The sequence below is a fragment of the Chiloscyllium punctatum genome, chromosome 16 (assembly GCF_047496795.1).
Source record: "Chiloscyllium punctatum isolate Juve2018m chromosome 16, sChiPun1.3, whole genome shotgun sequence".
Lineage (NCBI taxonomy): Eukaryota > Metazoa > Chordata > Chondrichthyes > Orectolobiformes > Hemiscylliidae > Chiloscyllium > Chiloscyllium punctatum.
Window position 1 is genome coordinate 3804615 of NC_092754.1, and position 26315 is coordinate 3830929.

General features: G+C 43.4%; 1 protein-coding gene across 4 annotated transcripts in view; it reads right to left on the reverse strand.

The window, feature by feature from the left end:
* mib2 (MIB E3 ubiquitin protein ligase 2) overlaps positions 1-18723 on the reverse strand; it is a 229932-nt gene extending 211209 nt beyond the window's left edge. For 2 of the 4 annotated variants that reach the window (XM_072586015.1, XM_072586023.1), the window contains exon 1: positions 18609-18723. The gene's annotated coding sequence lies outside the window, so the exon portion shown is untranslated. Of the gene's footprint in view, positions 1-14390; positions 14464-18608 lie in introns of those variants that run through there. The other 2 variants (XM_072586016.1, XM_072586021.1) reach the window with 2 other exon arrangements.
* Positions 18724-26315: the final 7592 nt, after the last annotated feature.

Consider the following 26315-nt stretch of genomic DNA (forward strand, 5'->3'; position numbering starts at 1 on the left):
GGTTATATCCTTAAAACACTCAGGCTCGTGAGACATGATTTCCCATGGAAAAAGCTATGCTGATGATCCCTGATCAGTCTTTGCGTCTGCAAATGCATGTAAATACTACCTCTCAGAATCCTTTCCAACAACCTACCCATGTGCATCTCTATGACTCTATAACCATTGACGTCAGACTCAGTAGTTTCCAGGATTCTCTTTACAGCCTTTCTTCAATAAGGGTACAACATTATCCACCCTCCAGCACCCCACTCATGGCTACAGATGATACAAATATCTTTGCCAGGCACCCCACAATTTCTTCCCCAACTTCCCACATCATGGGATATACGTGAGAAGATTCCATAGATTTATCCACCTTTATATTTTTAAGGCCTTCAGCACTTCCTCTTCTGTAATGTGAACGGTTTTCAAGACATCAATATTTATTTCTGAGTTCCCTAACCTCCACACCTGTCACAGTAAAAACGGATGTGAAATATACATTTAGTATCTCTCCCATCTCCTGTGGTTCCATACAAAGACAACCTCGTTGATCTTTAAGGGACCCTTTTCTCACCTTAGTTGCTCTTAAAAGTACTTGTAAAAATCAATTCAGATTATCCTTAACCTTATCTATTAAGGCTATCTGACATCCCCTTTAGCCCTCCTGATTTCCCTTTGAAGTATGCCCCTGCATTTAGTTTTTAAAATGTACTACTATTAAGGTCCAGGTTACAGAGCAATACTGAGAAAGATAGACTCCAAAGAGTTACACTTTAACCACAAAGAAGCCAGCTAATGGACGTTTCCTCTCCAAATTTCTCATTCCTTTAATAAAAGCAAAATATCTTAGATACTTGAAATCTGAAACAAAATGCTGCAAATGTTAAGCAGGTCAGGCAGCGTCTGTGCAGAAAGAAACAATTAACATTAGAGATTGACTGCCTAAATGTCATCTGTGTTTTTCTCTCTACAGACATGCACAACTGGAGTGCATTTATATTTTTTACAAGAATATCTGGAGGGCTAATTGCAATGTAATTTTAGGCACTTCACCTTCAGAACGACACTGATACACCAGAGAACATTCATGGAGCTCAAGAATAAATTTGGGTCACTTTTGAATTTAGCTGAGCTAATCAAATGCATGACTGCTGTGGTGAATTTACAAGTGTGGAACCACTCAAGTAATTGAAACCAACTTGCAGTTCTCCCACAGCTAGCATAATATGAAAATAAGCACATGTACAAACGTTAATTGCAAAATAGCTTAGCAATGAGATTGCAAATATTTACGACTTTTCTATTGAGAAGTTTATGCATGGACATCATAACAATAGCTACTTCTTGGTCCAATACATTCATCATTAATTGTGAAACAAAAAGCAAACCTCCAATTCTGATGCCTACTGCCTTTCAAGGCACCACACAGCAAGGTTGCTGATTGAGGAGTGGCAAAGCTCCAGAAAGGGCATGTCAGTGAAGTGGAGGACACATCAGGATCGCAAGGGGCAGTAAAGGCCTACTACGGGAGGCAGAGGGACCAGCACGCTATGACTCAGAGTTAGAGAGGGCTAAGCAAGTGCCCGAAACTGCTGCCAGAGATTGAATCCAATGAGGACACCTTTCGTTTTTTTCAGGGCCAGACCAGTTTTAGATTAACTTCCAGCATTTGCAAACTAAGTGCTAGGAAGTGGTCGAGGCAGGTACAATTTCAACATTTAAAAGACATTTGGACACATACATGGATAGGAAAGGTTTAGAAGGATAAGCGCCAAATTCAGGTGAGTGGGACTCATTTAGTTTGGGAATCCTGGTAAGCCTGGATAAGTTGGACCAAAGGGTCTGTATCCATGCTGTATGACTATGAAGTGAAGGCAGTTGGGCAAAATGACACAGCTTTAATAAAACATACATGATCCTCGACTTTGGAGAGTTAGTACAAAAACAAAGGAGTTATATTAAATCTTTGTAAAATTAGTAGCTAGGCCTCAGCTGCAACATAGTGACAATACTGAAATTTCACTTTAGCAAGAATATCAAGGATTTGGAAAGGCTGAAGAGATTAACCAGGATGTTACTATTGATGGAGGAGGATTGGGGAGGCACTTCTTGGGAGTGCTTAAGGAAATCACATTGAGCATCTCAATTATGAAGAATTCGAATACAGTGAATAAAGAAAAATGGTTTCTTCCCAGATGTAAATCAATAACCAAGAACACAATTAAACTAACTCAAGACGATAAATAGTCTCCAGCTGTACTAGTCTGAAGAAACGTGATCACATCAGATCCTGAATAAGAATTTCTTTTCATGTAGTGAATTGTGCTGCTTGAAAGGGAAGTGGAAGCAACTTTTAATAGTAAGTCTCAATAAATACTTTAGTGAGTCCCAGTTGCGTTGAGTGCATAATTAAAACCAAAGACATAAGATAGAGGGAGACAGTTTTGGAGAAGCAGCTAGGAATGAAAGATTTGCATGCCTTATAAAGGGACTGGTGTCACTGCAAAGGAATTGGAGTGATCGACTAGAATAAATGGCGGACTACATACAAACAAGTCACAAACTTCAAAATGCAAAGAGAAAAAAGATCAAGTTAAAAGTAGTTTCATTGAAAAATTAGAGATATTAAAAATTAAAGATTGAGTTATTCTTTACAGACAACACAAACATTAATGGCAATAGTGCAAACGGAACTAAATCTATTGAAAAAGTAAGAGTCAAGATGAGAACCAAAATTGACAATAAGCAAAGAAAACAAGTTAAAGGGCTAAGTACAAATAGTGGAGCCTCTCGGAAAACATGATCTACTGAAATTAGAGCTCCTACAGAAACACTAAGTCTGAATACTCGGAATAGGAAAATTAAAGAAATGCAGAATTCATTGACAAAATGACAAGATATAATGCCATGACAAATCCTGTGGATTTTCACCCACCTCCAACACAACTTTCCCTGTACCTTTCTCTAATCACCAGCACTTCATTTTAATCCACAGCACATTTCAAATTGCATCTCTCAACCTGCCTAAAATGAAGGAATTTTCCAGTTGCTTATTCCAAAGTCTGCTTGCCCTGTCAGGACATGCTCTCCTTGTTAGCAATTCAATCAGAGCTCAGATTTCAAGCAGCAGCCAGATTCACAGTATTGGGTAAAAACAATGACTGCAGATGCTAGAAACAAGATTCTGGATTAGAGGTGCTAGAAAAGCACAGCAGTTCAGATCGCATCAGAGGAGCAGTAAAATCGACGTTTCAGGCAAAAGCCCTTCATCAGGAATACAGTATTTGCAGAATTACCTGGAAGCATCCTTTACTGTTTGCTAGTTGAGAGATGCAAAGTACAGACATTTTAAAACAAATATTGCCCATTTAAAGTGAAGTTTTAGCCTGGGGAAACAAAACAGGTACTGCACGAAAAATCTCTTGGAATTGGCTGAGATTTTAGCCCCCTTCTGGTCAAGGTGTTGTTTTCCTTGCAAAGGAGAAGATTAAGGAGATTGGATTGAAGATTCTGGTCAGAATAGATAGGGAGAAACAGTTTCTATTGATTAAATGATTGAGAACAAAAGGGTACCCATTTAAAATGACTGGCAAAAACAGCACTGAGAATGTGAAGACCAACCATAGGACATAGGAGCAGAATTAGGACATTCAGCCCATTGAGTCTGCTTCACCATTCCATCATGGCTGATATGTTTCTCAAGCCCATTCTCCTACCTTCTGCCCATAACCCTTGATCCCCTTACCAATCAAGAATCCATTTATTTCTATCTTAAATACACTCAATGACTTGGTCTCCAAACCCTTCTGTAGAAATGTGTTCAACTGATTAATCACTTTCTGGCTGAAGAAATTGTTCCTCATTTCAATTCTAAAGGATCATCCCTTTGAGAATGTATATGGGTATAAGCAGGTAGGGAAAGAGTTAAGTTCTGGAGTTTTGTGAAACAAGAGGTTCAGCTGAGCTGAAAATGTGTTGCTGGAAAAGCGCAGCAGGTCAGGCAGCATCCAAGGAACAGGAGAATCGACGTTTCGGGCAACAACCCTTCTTCAGGAAGGCTGATGCCCGAAACGTCGATTCACCTGCTCCTTGGATGCTGCCTGACCTGCTGCGCTTTTCCAGCAACACATTTTCAGCTCTGATCTCCAGTCCTCACTTTCTCCTCGAAGAGGTTCAGCTGAGCATGACTCAGACCAGGTAAAAACCTGCAGTTAACAATGGGGTGCTGGAGGCAAGGGTAATGCGTCAACAAGGTGGAAAAGCATTCATTATGTCGAGCCATTTAACAATATTGGAAGCATTCTGTACGTAAGATCAGCTTAACAAGGTGAAAAGTATTCATTATGGGAAGCCAGTTAAGGCTGAGAACCTTAACTCAGCCTAATATAAATACCTCCCCATTTCTCTCATTTTTTAGCTTTGAGTAAGGGTCAGTTAGACTCGAAATGTCAGCTCTTTTCTCTCCTTACAGATGCTGCTGAGGTTTTCCAGCATTTTCTCTTTTGGTAGTAGATGGCTTAATCTTTGCTACTGACAAAATCAGCAAGTATCAGTCACTCAATATGTAGGTTTCCTTATCTGGATGCTCCTCTCTGTAAAATGACTACATAATTCATTAAGAAAACTGTTGTTCAAGAGACAAGACTGAAAACTCATGTCTCTGTGCACATGGGCGATCATTCTCTCTCTCTCCCTCCAGGGCCCAGAATAAAAGTGAAGGAAGTAAAACTATAAAATACCTTTGAGCGTTTGCTTCGACTGAGGGGGGGGGGGGGGGGGAAGAGAAGAGAATGGGACAACACCTTCACTCCGAGGTTGCGCCCTCAGGTGCTAGCCTCTCCTACTAAAAGAAATATCTTCGCCATGTCCCCTCTATCCAAGCCTCTCAATATTCTTTAAGTTTCAACCCAGATCTCCCCCTTCATCCTTCTGTATCCATAGAGTACAAATTCAGAATCCTCAACTGCTCTTCACATGACAAGCCATTCATTTCCAGGATCATTGTAAACCTCCTTTGGACACTCTGAGACCAGTGCATGCTCCTTAGATACAGGGCCCAAAACTGCTCACAACATTGCAGATGTAGTCTGACCAGAAACTTATACAGCCTCAGCAGTTCATCTCTACTTTTGTATTCTAGCCCTCTTGAAATTAATGCTAACGTTGCATTTGCCTTCCTAACTAATAAATGAACCGTAAGACAGTCCTGAAGTAGAATTCCCAAACCCCTTTGTGTTTCAGACTTTGAAGCCTTTCTCCATTTAGAAAATAGGAAGAATAGAGTTGTAGACTATTAAAGTGCATAACCTCACACTCTCCCACATGGTGTTCCATCTACGACTTCTTTGCCCACTCTCATAGCCTGTTCAAGTCCTCCTGCAGCCTCCCTGCTTCCTCAACATTACCTGGCCCTCCACCTACTTTTGTGGCAACTGCAAGCTTAGCAACAAAAAGTGTTCAGTTCCTTCATTCAGATCATTAATGTATAATGAGAATACTTGTGGTCCCAACACAAATCCCTGCAGAATTCCACTAGTCATCAGCTGCCATCTGAAAAGGATCTCATTATCCCCATTCTCTACCATTCAGCCAATCCTTCATCCGTGCCAATACCTTGCTTTTTGTTTCCCCCTCAACAAAATGATCAGAATCAGGAATACGCTGCCCGAGAGCATGTTACAGGAAAATTCAATCATAGCTTTCAGAAGAACACAATAATTAAAAAAAAGAAAATGAATCAAAAAGCTGAGAAAGAGAGATGGGGGGGGGGGGACGGGGGGGTAGTCAAACTGGCTGAGTTTCTCTTGTATAAAGTCAGCATGGACACAATGGACTTAATAGCCTCTACCTGTGCCATACAAGCCCATTAAAGCCTATGGCAAAGTTGAGTTAAAGGCAACAGACAGTGCCAAAAGTGACAGAAAAAGTGTGCAAAGGCATCCCCATCGATAAATAAAACACTGAAAAACAACTTTCAATTCAAACTGGTTTAGATAGTTTTCTGCTCGAATGTCCTGATTTTTGACAAATTTTAAATCAGACAAATCAACTTAAGAGGAAATGATGACAAAATAATATCCACAAGTATTATTGAGCCCTATAGACCAATATTAGAAAATCCCATTAACTCAATTGGATTCTGCCCCAACCAAAATGAAACAGGCTCTGCTTGAAACGTCGATTCTCCTGTTCCTTTGATGCTGCCTGACCTGCTGCGCTTTTCCAGCAACACATTTTCAGCTCTTCCCTTCAACATCCCAAGAATCCAGGGGTACAAATAAACATTCAATTTTCATTCCTTCAAATTCTGTAACCTCCTTCCCCAGTGCTGCCAAACCAAGCAAATCAATCACCCTATACCTCCTCCCCTATCTCATTCACCTTTCAGTGTTCCTGCTCAAGCTGTGCGAAGATCTCACTTCCCTCCGCGCCTACTAACATAAAGGCCTGGTGCCACTCTCAGGATGACTCAGAAAACAGCTTCACTTCCTGAAACAGAAACTGTATTTTTAGCAAAGTTACAGATAATATATCAATAAACAAAGTAGATTTATGGCTCAGAAGGAGGCCATTCATCACTGATGGCCAAGTAAGATCTGTCCAGCCTAATTCAATCTTCCACTTCTTTATCATATTGCCAAAGGTTGCATGCAACATTCCTGCTTTCCTCATCTAAGAGTCAAAAGCATCACAGTGGTAGTGTCACTACATCTAGTCCTGAAGGCTTGGATGCAAGACCCACCAGCTCCAGGTTGCTTCAAAATATCTACAGGTCATTCTGCTATAACACGCATTTCGTTAGCGTGAATTGGCTATAACATGATTGACGAACTATGGACATTATTTGGATAATGCAAACTTTCTACTGAATGGGTATAGCAATGTTCTACAGCAATCTTCTACAATGTGATCTTCCATAGTGGTTTTCCATAGTGTGGTCTTCTATAACACGAGGATGCACAGGAACACAACTGTTGCATAATAGCAGAACAACCTATACAGTAGCAAAAGTTAAGGGGATAAAGCTACCCAGGTCTGATTAGTTTCTCGTCCTTTGACAATGCAGCCAATCAATACAAGTAGAACAGAGGGGTTTACCAGCAGGACCTACTCTAAATTAATTTCCTTCAACTAGGTTCAAACAATCCTCATAACAGACACCTCACAACTTATCAACTTGGACATCTTCACCACTGGGAGAATCTGACCACATCTTCCATCATAAAATAGAATGATTACCACACAGAAAGAGACCATTCTAAATATATTAATTGCAATCTACATCCCAAAGTGCTGAGACAAAAACAGTGGAAAATCAACTAGTAAACTCTGCAAAATAAAATTTGCTCTTGAACACATGGTTTTAATGATGATATTGGAATCCATCTTAATTTATTCAATTATTAATAGTGTTATAGAAAGTATTCATTACTTTAATAATTAAGCTTACTGTTAAATTCTGTACATTACATTTGACATTCAAATGACCCAAACACACACCAGGTTATGAACCATTGGAAGCAAATCCCAGGACATTTATGGGATTCTAATGTCCATAACCTACTCAAAAATCTCTTATAAAAGCTGATGGATAGCATGAGGGGGCATAGCTTCAAGTTGAGGGGTGCTCGATAAAGGACAGATGTCAGAGGTAGTTTCTTTACTCAATAGTATGGGATGTGGAACGCACTGCCTGCAACAGTAATGTGCCAACTTTACGGATGTTTAAAATGGTCATTGGCTAGGCAATGAGCAAGAATGGAATAGTGTAGGTTAGATGGGCTTCAGATTGATTTCACAGGGCAGCACAACATCGTGGGCCGAAGGGCCTGTACTGCACTGTAATGTTCTGTGTTCTAATTATAAGATATTTTGAAAGTCTCAATTAACTTGTGACTTTAGACTTTCTTCTACCAAATAATTATGAACAAAACTATCAACATAAAACATGATGCAAATGTACTTAAGCTTTCTTGAGCTAAGTTACAAATTAACAAAAATGGCAGCAGAACTTTACAGCACCACACACAGGCAGGTTAAAACTCCCCGAGGTGACCTTCCCACTGCCCTCCCACATCAGCACCTTGTCTGCAATTCTGTTGGGTAGGGTCTGAGGGGTGGGGGGGTCATCCTTTTCCCAAATCAGATCCTATCGATCACTTAGGTGCTGCCTCTTAGAAAGCTCTGCCATCTGAACATTCCTGCCCATATCCTTTATCAGTCAGTTAATAGTTAGAACAACAAATGTTTGTCTAAAAAAAAAAGCAAACATTATGCATTGAGGTCATGAATGTTACATTAGATTTTTAACCATTTTAGAGCATAGAGCAAACAAATGGATTTGCATCTTCCTTTCTGATTTATTTAACTTTTGATCTCTGATGCAGCTTTATAACTGCTATCATTGACTCAATTGCTCCTCAAAACTCTGACATTGTAGTATTCTAAATATGTATTAATTGAATAATATACCATCTTGGAACTATATCATTCTTCCTTCACTCGAGCCAGGTCAAAATCCCTGAGCTCCTTTCCCAACAGCACTGAGTGTACTTACCCTACACGGATTACAATAGTTCAAGATGGTAGTTCATTATCACCTTCTCAAGGACTATTGTTGCTCATCCCCAAGTGCTGGCTGAGCCAATAATGCCCACAGCAAATTAACAAGTATAAACAAATACATACTACTTAAAGTACATTTCACATTTGAAGCACCCAAATTATAAATGACTGTACATTAATATCTGCTACACAATAATAAGAAGTGAGAAATAATTTTGCATCGAGTTAACCTGCTGTTGATAAGTGCATTATGTTCCTTTGCGGTTTAATAACATTGTCAGAAATGTGTGCAGATACTCATTACTCAATGTTTAGCAGTTTTTAAAAAAAAATCATTCTTCAAAAGAAAGGAAGAGAATTATTATGTGATTTTAAACAGATTAAATTCATTTGTAAAATCACAAACAACAATCTCTTTGTAATGGTTTGTCCAAACAGACAGCATTGTCTCCCTTGCCATAGACGTAAAACTGAAAAAAAAAGATCATATCTTCTCCCTCCCCTTCCTAGACCTCTCCATTTCTATCTCGGACGACCGACTCAACACGGACGTTTACTATAAACCGACTGACTCCCACAGCTACCGAGATTACACCTCCTCCCACACTGCCCCCTGTAAAAACGCCATCCCATATTCCCAATTCACTCGCCTTCGCCGCATCTGCTCCCAGGAGGACCGACCCAGATGGCCTCCTTCTTCAAAAGACCACAATTTCCCCGCCGACGTGGTTGACGATGCTCTCCACCACATCTCCTCCACTTCCTGTTCCTCTGCCCTTGAACCCCACTCCTCCAAATCACCACCAGGACAGAACCCCACTGGTCCTCACCTACCACCCCACCAACCTCCAGATACATTGTATCATCCTTCGTCATTTCCGCCACCTCCAAACAGACCCCACCACCAAAGATATATTTCCCTCCCCACCCCTATCAGCATTCCAGAAAGACCACTCCCTCCACGACTCCCTCGTCAGATCCACACCCCCCACCAATCCAACCTCCACTCCCAGCACCTTCCTCTGCAACCACAAGAAATGCAAAACTTGCGCCCACACCTCCCCCCTCACTTCCCTCCAAGGCCCCAAGGGATCCTTCCATATTCGTCAGAAATTCACCTGCACCTCCACACACATCGTTTACTGCATCTGCTGCACCCGATGTGGCCTCCTATACATTGGGGAGACAGGCCACCTACTTGCGGAACATTTCAGAGAACACTCTGGGACACCCGCACCAACCAACCCAAATGCCCCGTGGCTGAACCCTTTAATTCCCCCTCACACTCCGCCAAGGACATGCAGGTCCTTGGCCTCCTCCATCGCCAGACCATGGCAACACGACGCCTGGAGGAAGAGCGCCTCATCTTCCACCGCGGAACCCTCCAACCACAAGGGATGAATACAGATTTCTCCAGCTTTCTCATTTCCCCCTGCCCCCCCCCCCCCTCCCCCAACCTCACCTTTTCTCAGTCCCAACCCTCAGACTCAGCACCGAGGTAAAAACAATGGCTGCAGATGCTGGAAACCAGATTCTGGATTAGTGGTGCTGGAAGAGCACAGCAGTTCAGGCAGCATCCAAGTAGCTTCGAAATCGAAGTTTCAGGCAAACGCCCTTCATCAGGAATACAGGCAGTGAGCCTGAAGCGTGGAGAGATTGCAGTGGGAGAGGGACTCCCTGAGATGCTTGCAGAGAGAGGAGGAAAACTTCTTCAAGACAGGCATCCTTGCAAGAGGATTCGCAGTAGGGTTAAAATCAACGAGGTAAAAACAATGGCTGCAGATGCTGGAAACTGCCCTCTTGACCTGCAATCTTCTTCCCGACCTCTCCGCCCCCACCCCCTCTCTGGCCTATTACCCTCACCTTAACCTCCTTCCACCTATCATATTCCCAACGCGCCTTCCCCCCCAACCAAATCCTCACTTTCTCCTAAAAGATCATATCTTACAAGTAACTGATTTGGGATCAACCATTTGACACCCACTAGCAAAGCTGAAAACTCAGCATGCACATTTCACCACACATACATCACCCATTTTCTTTCTCATTAAAATCTTCCAACCTACAGTTTCCATCTGTTACTCTTCTCATTCCTCACCTCTTCATGAGTTTCTTTCCCATTATAATTTACAGGATCTCCACCATTTGAAGTTCAGCGGAAAGGCTGACACTAAATGAACGCACTACTACTGCATTACCTGGGCAGGTGAGGACATTTCATGAATGTCAATTAAGCATTAGCATGCTGGCTTCAGTTTTACAATATAAATTGATCCACTGGTGACCAGGTAAAATGCAAATACCATCTCATTCAGATTTTTAAAAACTGCACCAGAGATATTGAAATGTGCTTACAAAATGTGCTTTCTAACTTTCTCAGAGAGTATTAATCTTTTCCATTGTTAATGTTTGTTTGTAAATGGAGCTTAAAGGAATTTTAACTCCAATGGTTTCTGGGATTTGAAATGTAAATAGCCTGTGTGAAGTAATGCAGATTTGATGCATAGGAAATATTCTTAAATTTCACTCAATTATCTTTGGAGGGAGGGGTCAGTTGGAACCATTGCAGGACTATTTCTTGGAATACAAAGAAAGTTGGGTTGAATCCACAGCACAGTGATCTCACTTAATATCTGGAAGAAATTATTACAGAGGAGAGGCATGATGTTGATTTATGCCATGCAACAAGCTTGAAATCTCCGTTGGACTATGAAGGAAGGGATTTCATAACAAAAACGGAGAAGGGATTCTTTGAAAAGAAAGCAGGCGATTAAAATAGGGGGACAAGCTAACATGGGGCCTCCAAGCACAATCAATGCCAGGCTTGTGCAGAAACCTCTGTGTTGCAGCTCTTCCAAACCATAAAATGTTAACTGTGGGATAGTGAAGTAGGATCCAAGTGTAAGCACAAAATGTGAAAGATTACAAAACAATATCTAAGCTCTATAAATATTTTGATACTTTTAAACGCAAAATAATTGATATAAATGTATAATAATTAATCTGATTTTTAATGATGTAACTACCTCATAATAATATTAATTGTCATTTAAAATTAATTCCCTGTATTTTTCAAAACAAAAGTTTCAATTTCTTAATTTCCACCTCAACGTCTGACACGAACATACAGATAGACAAAAGGAGTGATTATCCATCCTCTGCTTTTGTTTATTATGAACAGTTTTCATTTTCAGAAACAGAATTCCATAATCACCCATATTTTTCCATAAATGCACTCTTATTCATCTCAGAACCTCCTTAGTATTGCAACCGGACTTTATGATTGTAGGATGACAAACCTGATTAAGCTTCCCTGCATCATTGCAGATGTACAGTACACTGCTACAAGGAATAATGTCCTATGAATGTCTAAGTGCTTACCAATAGCCATTTGGTAGAACAGAAGTTATGCACTGCTGAAAAAAAATTAAAAAGACTTGTCAAAGCTTTTCACCTTACACTAGTCAAGAAAATGCTCAAGGAATTGCAGTGCAAAATTAAACTGCAAAGTTGGCCAGTTAATTGTCAATCATTTAACTGATTCAGTTTTCACAGTCACACATCTATAAATCAGATACCTCTGCCAAACAAATTGAACTCTCCTCCTATACAGCACGAATGTGTTTCTTCCCTTATATTGGTATTGCTTGCAAATTGCTCTGGGAAGTGCAAACCAAAAAGTTTAACAAAATCTGCCTTTTTTCAGCAATACAGAAATGTTTATTCTGGTACTTACCACCAGTAATGCCAAAGAAAAACCGGCTATTAAACGTTGAAGTGATTTATGGATAAGTAAAATAAAGACTTTGAAATGGCTCAAATCACCCAGCTGATAAGACATCATTAATTTTACATTTCTTCAGTTCTCTGCCCACAATAAAGCTCCAACTCTCAGAACACAGTTCCAAATCCTATTCCAACCACAGCAGGAATCAAACAGTGTTATTGATCCCAAACTGATCCAAAACAGCCATCTAAGTCAACCAGTTAGTCGCCCCCATCTCAAAGTGCCCATGTTGCTATGGTAACTTGTACTTTTAAAAGCAAGATGCTGCCCAGAGCTAGGTCTAGTAATGGCAGAGGGTTCCATTTTCTTTTCATCACATGATTGACCAGGAATCTCGATGGCTTTTGCTGGCTGCAATTGGTATATGCTGGAAGTATTTAGAAGTTGATGCACAACTTATTGGCCCTGTTATAACTATGCTTTCCTTGGCCATCAAATCCTGAAGTGGAACTTGATCCCAGAGCTTCTGGATCAGAGGCACTTACCCACAGCATCACAAGGCCTCCTGAGGTAAAACTTACATTAGCATGTCATTGAACACTACATCAAAATTCCCAACACAAAAATAAGCAAACTTGTAGTGCCAAAGTGTCAACTCTGACCACATTGAATAATAACTTGTGAGCAAATACACCCAAAATTGAACACCAGAGTGAAAACCTCACAAACTCACAAATTAGTGGCAGCAGAAAGCCATTTACCCCTATGAGCCATCTCCACCATTAAAGAAGATCATGCTGATCTGATTCAGGAGTCAATTTCAGATTCCCACCTTTCCCAATTTCAGATTCCCACCTTTCCCAATCATGACAGAATTTTATGAATCAAAAATCTCCTGGTATTTTAAAAAGTATTGACTTAATGACCCAGTCTCCACCAGTTTCTGAGTAAGTGTGTTTCAAAAAGTCTGAGGGGGAAAATTCCAGAAGACCTCTTTATAAATTGTCCTTTGTTCTCGTCCTTCCAAGGGGGAACATCTATAACCGTAAATATATATAACTACTTAGAATGTTCTGTTTAATTGACAGAGTTATGAAAATGCAAGGAAACCATATCTCGTGTTGAATGGGCTGGTGATGAAATTCTAAGTATCAATGACTTTACAAATTGGACAGGGACAAACATGAAGGAAACTATCCCAACTTTGCCAAACATGATTTTAACAATGACCTCTAATAGGTTATGCTGTACAAGCATACTGATTCCAATCTAGGAAATCAGAATTATTTTTAAGAGTTGTATGACACATACAGATTAAATTACAAGGTAAAGTGATTGGCACTAGCACAATATTCAAACTGCCTCTTCCTGCAGTGTATCATTCTATGATTTTATAATATTGTTCCAATGAAAGATTCAGGCCAGTAAATTAAAAACGTGCACCATTACAATCTGTCATGTCCCACATTACTACTATCTCAATGACAGATAGCAAGTTTCGATCAAACAGACATGTCATTTTTCATTTGCAGCATAAAGTCACAGTTCCCAGACCCAAAGGAATTTGGTTTTATAAAGCTATTGATGCTCTGTCTGATGTCTTCTCATCAGGATAATTGCAACGATTGGATTGATCAACTGGTCAACATAAACATATCAACATTTAACACATTAAACATTATAGGGTGAATGGGTTTTATGAAGAGCATGCAAATAGAAAATAAAATCTATCACTCTAGTCAGCCTTTGTGAAAGATGCCTGTGGCATTTGACACTCAGGAATGTTCAACACAAGCAACCGAACGAGTTTTGTCACAACAGTCAGTGAAATGGAGCCAGACTGATTAGCAATTCTATTCAATGTCTACCGTATGTAAAAGAGAGGAACAGCCAATTGCCAAGTAATATTTTTATTTTAAGATTATGTTAAAACAGAGAGATCTCGTTTTAGCAAATTGATGCAAAACAGAACTGGCCTAAATAATTTTGCCTGGAGTACATGCAATATTTAAAAACCATTACTTATCCAAACAGTCCTCTTTGCCCCACACTTAACCATGTCAGATATGGAGTTCATATGGGTTTGTACTAAAAATAAAACAAAATGACCTACATGGGAAAAGCCGAGTTTGGCACATCTTTTGTTTATTCCTGTATCTTTACTTCCTCTGGCTCCTCTCACAATCTGTCCTGCCTTTCATCCTGTCACAGATCTTCCTTTTGTTCTTTTCCCAAGCACCTTTTACTCAAAATCCTATTACACTGTCATTTCCCAGTTTTGAGAAAAGTTCTCAGACCTGAAATATGAAACTCAGCTTCTCTTTCCACAGATGTTGCCACAACTTACATTTCCAGTATTTTGTGTTTTCCTCATAGCAAAATATAGATTTGCTATTCTAAGTGTAGCCTGGCAACAGGAAACCAACCAATGAGCTGATCATAAAATTGTTTCACTTCTGCCAAGAGAGTGGATATTCTATTCACAATGCTGAATCACTGATGATGATGTGAGGCATGCTAGTGGAAACATTTCCTAAGATTCCAACCTTTTGGGAAGGTGACAGGAAATGTGACGTAACAAACAGAAAATGCTGGTGACAAACAAGTGAGAATCTGCAACATTCTGATTAATATTCTTCTCAGTTACTTCATTTAAGTTACGTGAGAATTTACTTTTAGTACCAAATTCTCTCTTTGCTGTTACTTCCATTGCTTAATTAAAATTGTTCATTAATTCAAAGCTGTTAATTGTACTAAAATTAAAGTAAAATACAGGTCAAAACATGGGGCTCATTTTCACTTTTCTAACTGTTTACCAACCTTTCTCATTATTTGCTAATTTATTTCCGTTCCCACACAAAAACAAATCCCTGAAATGTTTCTCTTTTCAATAAGCTGTGCAGAGTTGAAAAGGGCCAGTTTGTTTCTGAAGGAACATAACTTCCTTAGAGGGTTAGAGATCTTCTGAAACAGCATATTTATAGAAACTTTTCAAGCTTCTAAAAAAATTGCATAGGTAGCAAAATTTAACTTTAGATATTGTCCCTTATTTAGTCACATTTTTTCAAAAAATGGAACAGACCAGTTAAATTCAAAATCATTCAAAAACACCAGGATTGCTAATTAAAGGAAAGCTAATAATTTTTAAACATCAAAATGTGGAGTTTGTTGCTCTTAGCAGGGACTCTGATCAGACAGACAAAAAGTGAAAGTTGGAGATCTAAAAGAAACTTATAAAACATAGATGTTACCAGAAAAGCAAAACTACATTTAAAAAATCATTGGCTGAATCTTTCTTTAGCTCACTAACATACATATGTCTTAGCCTGATAAGATATTCAAAATGAACAGTGTTTTGGAGAGTCTGGCCAGAACAATACTTTCTTTGCAGTACATGTCACAAAATTGGGAAAAAGGAAAGTCACTACATTGCTATCACTGGCAGGACGATGTAATACCACGCTGCTTTCAAGGCCGGGTGTCTGAACTCTGCAGTCATGACTGAATATGTTGCTTTTCGACATCAAATTCATCAATATACAATCCAATTTATCACCAACTTGGATGAGAAGACAGACAGCCCAGTAAGCACAATACACTGTGCACCAATTATTTTGCAGCGTCATTTCACACTAAAACACCAAGTGTTTGCATCTCTCCAAAGTCATTAACCTCTTGTTAAATCAATTGTTCAACTAGTTTCAAGCACACATTACAACACATATACCAATGAGACAAAAAAGTCTAATCTAATTAAAGTATCAGTTGAAAAATGAATTCTGAAAGAACTAATCAAGTAACCTACTGTAACACAAGTCAACATTTAGTAGCATTTACAGAAGTCAGCACCAATTTATTATGGGCAAACTGAGTTTCACAAACTTACTGGAGATTTTGACGGGCAAATAGAGTTAATTAGGGTAATATTGATGCGGTATACACAAATTTCTAGCAGGCAGTTGATAATATGCCATACAACATATTTGGAAGTAAAGTTATAACTCAGAATAAAAGGGACAATTGCAGCATATGAAATTAGCCAAGTGACGGGGGGGGGGGGGGGGGGGGTGTAGAGCGCACAGGGTGGGGGAGAGCGCGTAGGCAGGGGGGGGGCACGGACGGGGTGGGGGGGCACGCGGGGGTGGGGGGCATGGAGCGTGGGGATGGTGGGGGAAGGTGGGTGAGGAGTGGGGGAGTGTGGGGGTTGGGGGTGTGGGGGAGAGTGTCTGGGGGGGGGGGAAGGGGAACAGGGGGGAGCAGGGGGGGGTGGTGGGGGGAGGGGAGGGGAGTGTGTGTGGGGGGGGAGGAGTGTGTGGGGGGGGGGGGAGGAGTGTGTGGGGGGGGGGTGGGGAGGAGTGTGTGGGGGGGGGTGGGGAGGAGTGTGTGGGGGGGGTGGGGAGGAGTGTGGGGGGGGTGGGGAGGAGTGTGGGGGGGGTGGGGAGGAGTGTGGGGGGGGTGGGGAGGAGTGTGGGGGGGGTGGGGAGGAGTGTGGGGGGGGGTGGGGAGGAGTGTGGGGGGGGGTGGGGAGGAGTGTGGGGGGGGTGGGGAGGAGTGTGGGGGGGGGTGGGGAGGAGTGTGGGGGGGGGTGGGGAGGAGTGTGGGGGGGGGTGGGGAGGAGTGTGGGGGGGGGTGGGGAGGAGTGTGGGGGGGGGTGGGGAGGAGTGTGGGGGGGGGTGGGGAGGAGTGTGGGGGGGGTGGGGAGGAGTGTGGGGGGGGGGTGGGGAGGAGTGTGGGGGGGGGGTGGGGAGGAGTGTGGGGGGGGGTGGGGAGGAGTGTGGGGGGGGGGGTGGGGAGGAGTGTGGGGGGGGGGGTGGGGAGGAGTGTGGGGGGGGGTGGGGAGGAGTGTGGGGGGGGGGGGTGGGGAGGAGTGTGGGGGGGGTGGGGAGGAGTGTGGGGGGGGGGAGGAGTGTGTGGGGGGGGTGGGGAGGAGTGTGAGTGTGGGGGGGGTGGGGAGGAGTGTGGGGGGGGGTGGGGAGGAGTGTGGGGGGGTGGGGAGGAGTGTGAGGGGGGGTGGGGAGGAGTGTGGGGGGGGGGTGGGGAGGAGTGTGGGGGGGGGGGTGGGGAGGAGTGTGGGGGGGGTGGGGAGGAGTGTGGGGGGGAGGGGAGGAGTGTGGGGGGGTGGGGGGGTGGGGAGGAGTGTGGGGGGGGGGTGGGGAGGAGTGTGGGGGGGGGTGGGGAGGAGTGTGGGGGGGGGTGGGGAGGAGTGTGGGGGGGGGTGGGGAGGAGTGTGGGGGGGGGTGGGGAGGAGTGTGGGGGGGGGTGGGGAGGAGTGTGGGGGGGGGTGGGGAGGAGTGTGGGGGGGGTGGGGAGGAGTGGGGGGGGGGTGGGGAGGAGTGGGGGGGGGGTGGGGAGGAGTGGGGGGGGGTGGGGGGGGGTGGGGGGGGGTGGGGGGGGGTGGGGAGGAGTGGGGGGGGTGGGGAGGAGTGGGGGGGGGTGGGGAGGAGTGTGGGGGGGGTGGGGAGGAGTGTGGGGGGGGGTGGGGAGGAGTGTGGGGGGGGTGGGGAGGAGTGTGGGGGGGGTGGGGAGGAGTGTGGGGGGGGTGGGGAGGAGTGTGGGGGGGGTGGGGAGGAGTGTGGGGGGGGGTGGGGAGGAGTGTGGGGGGGGTGGGGAGGAGTGTGGGGGGGGGTGGGGAGGAGTGTGGGGGGGGGTGGGGAGGAGTGTGGGGGGGGTGGGGAGGAGTGTGGGGGGGGTGGGGAGGAGTGTGGGGGGGGGTGGGGAGGAGTGTGGGGGGGGGTGGGGAGGAGTGTGGGGGGGGGTGGGGAGGAGTGTGGGGGGGGTGGGGAGGAGTGTGGGGGGGGTGGGGAGGAGTGTGGGGGGGGGTGGGGAGGAGTGTGGGGGGGGGTGGGGAGGAGTGTGGGGGGGGTGGGGAGGAGTGTGGGGGGGGGTGGGGAGGAGTGTGGGGGGGGTGGGGAGGAGTGTGGGGGGGGTGGGGAGGAGTGTGGGGGGGGTGGGGAGGAGTGTGGGGGGGGGTGGGGAGGAGTGTGGGGGGGGGTGGGGAGGAGTGTGGGGGGGGGGTGGGGAGGTGTGCGGGGGGGGGGGGGGGAGTGTGGGGGGGTGGGGAGGAGTGTGGGGGGGGGTGGGGAGGAGTGTGGGGGGGGTGGGGAGGTGTGCGGGGGGGGGGGGGGAGTGTGGGGGGGAGTGTGGGGGGGTGGGGGGGTGGGGAGTGGGGATGAGGGGGGTGGGGATGAGGGGGGTGGGGATGAGGGGGGTGGGGATGAGGGGGGTGGGCCTGTCCCTCCCTTCGGCGAGTATCCGCTCACTGCTGCCGCCCCCATTTACAAACCGGAAAGAACATGTCGCACGGCGCTAACCGCGACTCCCGGAGACTGACCTGCCATCAGGCCGGCCTCCTCCTTCCCTTCCACCCGCCTCCAAGGAGCCGGCCCCGGGGAACAGCTGCTCGGCGGCGGCAGCACCTCGCGCCTCGCGCCTCCAGATAGAGCGGTTTCAGCTGCGACCAACAGCTCATTAGGACCCCTGTGCGACGCCTGGTGTTTGTCTCTTTCCCGCCTTACTCCATTTTCTGAATAAAACTAAAGCCTACTTACTTTTTTAAAACGTAGCCAAGTTTTTATTTGTGTCTTCCCGCAATCACATTATTTTGCACAGTCAAACTGTACAATCGTTAAATATTTGGAAAGCTGTGTCACATCCATTATTGAAAGTAAACATGATTTGGAGATGCCGGTGTTAGACTGGGGTGTACAAAGTTACAAATCACACAACACCAGATGATAGTCCAACAGGTTTAATTGGAAGCACTACCTTTCGGATCGCCACTCCTTCATCAGGTGCACTCCACAACCATCACCATTTGCTTTTAAGTACACCTTCTGCAAATTTCTTTCCAAACCCCACTGCACCCTGGCTTAGAATTACACCACCATTCCTTCAATTTTACTGGGTCAAGACCTGGAATTTCCTTCTTAACAGCATTGTGGGTGTTCCCCAGGGACTGTAGTGCTTCAAGAAAGTGGCTCACCACCACTTTCTAAAGGCCAATTTGGATGGTAAATAAATTCTGGCCTAGTAAATGAAGTGAATTTATAAGGAAAGAAATTGTAGAGACACCCTCAGATGTAGATCTATGGGAAGGTGATTATTTTTCTCAAACTATTTCAATTGAATGTAATGAATTTTCAAAAGTTGCTCAAATTATCGATACCCATGGACAGAATATTGGAATATTAATACAACCATTATCTGATTTTCAAAACATTTAGCAATATAGATATGAGCCACTCCCTCAAAACCATAATGCTATTCCCTATTTTAAAGAATACAATTTCCCTACATCAAGGATAAGGGAGGGAAACATCAACTATGGCTTCCAAGTCTGATTATTTAGTTGTCTTGTTATTTGCATTAGAACAGGAAATGGATGAGCCTTGGATCAGGCACAGCTATGATGTCTCCCACAATCAACTAAGGTACTAACATATCCAGACATACATCACTGTAATGATTATTTCATTAAGATATTAAAGGGCAACTAGTATCTTTAGAAATGTATTATAGCAAAGATCAAAGTGTTCAGCAAAGGAGCTGAGAGAAAAAAGTGGTGAGAAATGTAAAAAATTCTGATTCAAGAAAAATAAGGAAGAAAGGAACAGAATTAGGCCCATAAACACTCACCATCTTGACTTGGAACTGTGTTGACATTCCTTCATTATCACAGGGTCATCACTGTGCTGTACATAAATGTATGGACTGCAGCAGCTCACAAAGACAGTTCACCACATTCATGGGCAGTTGGAAGTGGATAATATATGCTGGCCTTGACAGTAATGATGCTCACTATCCTGAACAAATAAAATGGCTGTGTCTACCTTATTGTAATTTATTTGCTCTTAGAATATGAAACACAGAACAGTGCAGGCTCTTTGGTGCACGATGTTGTGCTGGCCTTTTATCCTACTCTAAGATCAAACTTAATGGGCTGAATGGCCTAATTTCTGCTCTTATGTCTTATGGGTTGTAAGGTGCTGTCTGAGGAGTCTTGGTGAGTTGATGATACATACTGCTGCCACTGTATTTCAGTATTGAAGGGAGTGAAGTTGATTGATGGGATCCCAATCAATCAGGTTTCTTTGTCCAGGAAGGCTTCTTGAGTGTTCTTGGAGCAATACATATCTACGCAAGCATGGAGAGCATTCCATCATCCTGCTGATATGCCTTGGGTATGGTGGCTAGACTTCCAGGACTCAGGTTATGAGATCCTGACCACAAGATTCCCAGGTTTCTACAAGATCAAGGGGCATAGATTTATTATGGTTATTTGTACTGAAAATCCTCAGTTTATTGAATAGATTTGATTCCCTACAGTGCAGAAACAGGCCCTGTGGCCCACCGACCCTCCGAAGAGTAACCCACCCAGACCCATTTACCTCTGACTAGTGCACCTAGCACTTTGGGCAATTTAGCATGGCCAATTCACTGGACCTGCACATCTTTGGACTGTGGGAAGAAACCGGACCACCCGGAGGAAACCCACGCAGACACAGGGAGAATGTGTAAACTCCACACAGACAGTCACCCAAGGCTGGGAATCGAACCTCGGACCCTGGTGCTGTGAGGCAGCAGTGCTAACCACTGAGCCACTGAGCCACCGTGCCGCCCACATATTCTAGAGGGTGAACTCATGTGCAATGAAAAATGATGGATAAGCAAAAATTTTACAACCCAGAAGAAAAATGTTTAGTGGAACATGTAATATAGTGTATGTGTTTCATAATATTTTTGTGTTTATCTAGTTAATTAATATCCTTTATCATGGTTAAGTGGGGGTAATGCACATTCTACAAAAAATAACTTGTTAAGTTCCAACAAAATAGAGCATTTTCTGAGACACAGCCATAGACACACACCATCATCTGTGTTAATGTCATTTCCAGTACTGACCATTCCCAATATGACAAAAATAATACTCTTAAATGTGCTTAGACTCAGCAGATCTCATTGAGAGACAGCGGAGACCACTTGTTGAAATTGAAACATTTAAATTCCAGTGAGTGACCCTGTCCCTGACTCCCAAAGAAGGATTAGTAAACTCTTCAATGATCAGTAAAACAAACCCAAATTACTAACTCATAAAATATAAAAAAATGAGACCAGGAATATACATTGAAACAAATCAAATATAAAGCAATTTAATCAGGAAATATCTCTATTCAAAGCATAATAAATCTTTAGAATAATTGAATCACTGATCTAACTGAAGCAACAATTTTGAGATTCATTGAAGTGCAATCAGGTACTATGCTTGGAAACCCAAGCGAGAGTTTGGATAGGTGAACAACTTTTTCTCATTCTGATTTTTCTGTTTCTAGTTCTAAAGCATCAAATCCAGGTAAAAATTCTGTCCTATAAGTTCAACATTTTGACTAAAAACTATATTGTTTCTTATTTGAGATAAATAGAAGTTATTTGAAACTGCATGTTACCCATATTTTAGGATTATTGAAGAAAATTTCTCAAATGATATACGTTATGGTTAGCACTGCTGCCTCACAGTGCCAGAGACCCAGGTTCAATTCCCACCTCAGGCGACTGACTGTGTGGAGTTTGCACATTCTCCCCATGTCTGCGTGGGTTTTCTCCGGGTGTTCCGGTTTCCTCCCACAGTCCAAAAATGTGCAGGTCAGGTGAATTGGCTGTGCTAATTTGCCCATAGTGTTAGGTGAAGGGATAAATGTGGGAAAATGGGTCTGGGTGGGTTGGGCTTCGGCGGGTCGCTGTGGACTTGTTGGGCCAAAGGGCCTGTTTCCACACTGTAACTAATCTAAAATAATCTAATCTAATCAAAGATAATCTAAGCTTAATGACCCAGAAGAAGGAACTGAGCACATTGTTGCTAAGTTTGTAGCTAACATAATGACAGGTGGAGGGACAGTTAGTTTGAAGAAGTGGGGAGATGCAGAAGCATTTGGACAAAGTAGGAGATTGTGCAAATAAATGGCTGATGGAATACAATGTGAAAAATTGTGAGGTTATGCACATTGGTAGGAAGAATATTTTCAAAATGGGGAAGAGCTTTGGAAATCTGAAGCACAAAGGTACTTAGAAATCCAAGTTCAGGATTCTCTTAAGGTTAAAATGCAAGTTCAGCTGGCAGTTAAGCAGGCAGATGCAGTGTTAGTATTCATTTCAAGGGGACTAGAATACAAGAGCAGGGATGTACTACTGCCACAGTATAAAGCTCTGGTCAGACTGCATTTGCAATATTCTGAGCAGTTTTGGACACTGTATCTAAAGAAGGACGTGATGGTTTTGGAGGGGGTCTAGAGGGGGTTTACAAGAATGATCTGGGAATGAAGGGCTTGTCATATGAGGAGCGGTTGAGGGCTCTGGGTCTGTACTCAGTGGAATTTAGAAGGATGAGGGAGGAGCTAGTTGAAACTTACTGAGAATACTGAGAGCCTGGATAGAGTGGATGTGGAGAAGTTTCAAATCATAGAAGAGACAAGGACTGGAGGGCACAGTCTCAGAGTAAAGGGATGACCCTTTAGAACTGAGATGAGGAGGAATTGCTTCAGTCAGAGGGTGGTTTATCTGTGGAATTTATTGCCACAGATGGCTGTGGAAGTTAAGTCATTGAGTCTTTTTAAGACAGAGATAGATAAGTTCTTGATTCGTAGGGGGATCAAAAGTTATGAGGAGTTTTGCAGGAGAACATGTTTAAAAAACATATCAGACTTAATTGAATGGCAAAGCAGACCTGATGGGCGAAACAGTTTAATTCTGCTCCAATATCTTATGGTCTTATGGTCAAAATGATATTTATTTACACCAACATTTGGGCGACAGGGCCCAGTCTTTTGAACCGTGAAAGTGTGGTTACTGTAGCGATAACTTCTATAACTGCCACTATATTCCAACACATTAACATCCAGAATTCCTTTACAATAGCCCAACATGTTTACGTCACTAAATTTTACATGTGCGTATGATACCCATGCGTACTATTATACGTGAAGAAATGGAAAATAATTTATTGAATGCATGTTCTTCAAAATAAAGGATCCAAGTGATTTGTTATTGGAGATATACAACTTGTGGAACTAATTTGCTAGCTTCTTGTTATAAAACAAAGAGTCAGGAAACCCTGCCACCCAGTGGCCCTGTTTTGGTACAGCCTCATTTTGTTATCACCTTAACGTTTGAGATTCTATCCCTCAAAACTCTCAAAGGTTCAACACGTACAAACAAATATACAGCATACATCATGCTGGGAGTGGCACAGTGATTAGCACTGCTGCCTCACAGCCCCAGGGACTGTGTGGAGTTTGCACATTCTCCCTGTGTCTGCATGGGTTTCTGCTGTTGGCTCTGGTTTCGTTCCACAGTCCAAAGATGTTCAGATCAGGTGGATTGGCCAAGGTAAATTATCCACAGTGTCTAGGGATAAGCAGGCTAGATGGATTACCCATGGTAAATACAGGGTTACGAGGCATAGGGTAAGGCTCTTTGGAGGGTTGTTGCAGACTTAATGGGCCAAATGGCCTCTTTCTGCACTGCAGGGATTCTATGATTTCAAATAAATATCTCAGACACTTCAAAGCAGGGATGAATGTATTGAAATATATATCAAAGAGGATGGAAAAATTTACAGCAAAGAAATTTGAAGACAGATTAAAAAGTAGGTTACAAGTTCTCAGAAAGCTTTTTGAAGGTTGGGAAGGAAACGTCCAAGTGGGATTAACTTGGAAGTTTCCATGTTTGGTCATCAAAGCGAGAGTGTGGTGCTGGAAAAGCACAGCAAGTCAGGCAGCATCCGAGGAGCAGGTGAACCTACGTTTCGGGCATAAGCCCTTCATCAGAAATGAAGGTCATTTCTGATGAAGGGCTTATGCCTAAAATGACGGCTCTCCCACTCCTTGGATGTTGTCTGTCCTGTTGTACTTTTCCAACACCACACTTGACTCAGATTCCCAGCATCTGCAGTCCTCACTTTCTCCATGTTCAATCATCAGTCTACTATGAAATAGATATTGTCCTCTTGAATGGCACAGGAGCAATACAGCATTCAAATTTACAAGACAAATCCAGAAAAAAATAAAAATAGACCTCTATCATCCACAGTCATTTGTTTTATTCAATAAAGAAATAGTGAGTCTTTCCTTTTACCCTCTTTGGTATACAGTACATACATTGAAAACATTCCAAAGACCTGTATCTGACACGGTGTATGCCATTAAACATATGAGTAGTTGTTCAGAATTTGTCCAATTTTAAGGATAAAATTTAATCCTGAAAAGTGACCTTATACTTAAAGTGAGGCTATAACAAAGCAGAGCCACAAGGCAGCAGAGGTGGTAAACAAAGTTTGGGAGAAAATTTGTAGCTTGGGTGCTCGTTGTTGTGGTTCTGTTCGCCGAGCTGGGAATTTGTGTTGCAAACGTTTCGTCCCCTGTCTAGGTGACATCCTCAGTGCTTGGGAGCCTCCTGTGAAGCGCTTCTGTGCTGTTTCCTCCGGCATTTATAGTGGCCTGTCTCTGCCGCTTCCGGTTGTCAGTTCAAGCTGTCCGCTGTAGTGGCCGGTATATTGGGTCCAGATCGATGTGTTTGTTGATAGAGTCTGTGGATGAATGCCATGCCTCTAGGAATTCCCTGGCTGTTCTCTGTTTGGCTTGCCCTATAATGGTAGTGTTGTCCCAGTCGAATTCATGTTGCTTGTCGTCTGTGTGTGTGGCTACTAAGGATAGCTGGTCATGTCGTTTCGTGGCTAGTTGGTGTTCATGGATGCGGATCGTTAGCTGTCTTCCTGTTTGTCCGATGTAGTGTTTTCTGCAGTCCTTGCATGGGATTTTGTACACTACATTAGTTTTGCTCATGTTGGGTATCGGGTCCTTCGTTCTGGTGAGTTGTTGTCTGAGCATGGCTGTTGGTTTGTGTGCTGTTATGAGTCCGAGTGGTCGCAGTAGTCTGGCTGTCAGTTCAGAAATGCTCCTTATGTATGGTAGTGTGGCTAGTCCTTTGGGTTGCGGCATGTCGTCGTTCCATTGTCTCTCCCTTAGGCATCTGTTGATGAAATTGTGAGGGTATCCGTTTTTGGCGAATACTTTGTATAGGTGTTCCTCTTCCTCTTTTTGCAGTTCTGGTGTGCTGCAGTGTGTTGTGGCCCTTTTGAATAGTGTCCTGATGCAACTTCGTTTGTGTGTGTTGGGGTAGTTGTTTTCATAGTTTAGGACTTGGACATAGTTCACTACCAGGGACACCATCACACAAACTGGCCAAAGAACTACACAGAAACTGAAACACCTGATCAGCAGATCCAGACAATCTATACAATCAACACAGGAATTCTTGGACATCATCAGAAATATACACATAGACAAGGAAGAAATTATGGTCTCATTCGATATAACGGCACTGTTCACCTCCATCGACAAAACCCTAGCCAAAGAAACAATAGCCAACCTGCTGGACAGACATAACAGACAACAGGACGTTGAACCTATCAACAAAGACGGCATACTTAAACTACTGGACTTGTGCGTCACAACACACTTCACATTCAACAACCAAATATACAAACAAATCAACGGAACACCATGTATAACGATCATGTATAACGATACGTATACATGAACACCAACTAGCCACGAAACGACACGACCAGCTATCCTTAGTAGCCACACACACCAATCTCTGGACTCATAGCAGAAGCGGTAATGCAAAGGTTAGAACAAACAGTCTTACCACAAATTCAACCTAAACTCTGGGTCAGATACGTGGATGACACCTTTGTAATAATTAAAAACACAGAAATAGAGAACACACACCAGATCATCAACACTCACAGGAATCCGATTCACTAGAGAGGAAGAAAAGGACAACCAACTCCCATTCCTAGACGTGATGGTACAGAGAACACCGAACGGAGAATTCACCACAAAGGTTTACAGGAAAGCCACACACACAGACCAAGTCCTAAACTATGAAAGCAACCACCCCAACACACACAAACGAAGTTGCATCAGGACACTATTCAAAAGAGCCACAACACACTGCAGTGCACCAGAACTGCAAAAAGAGG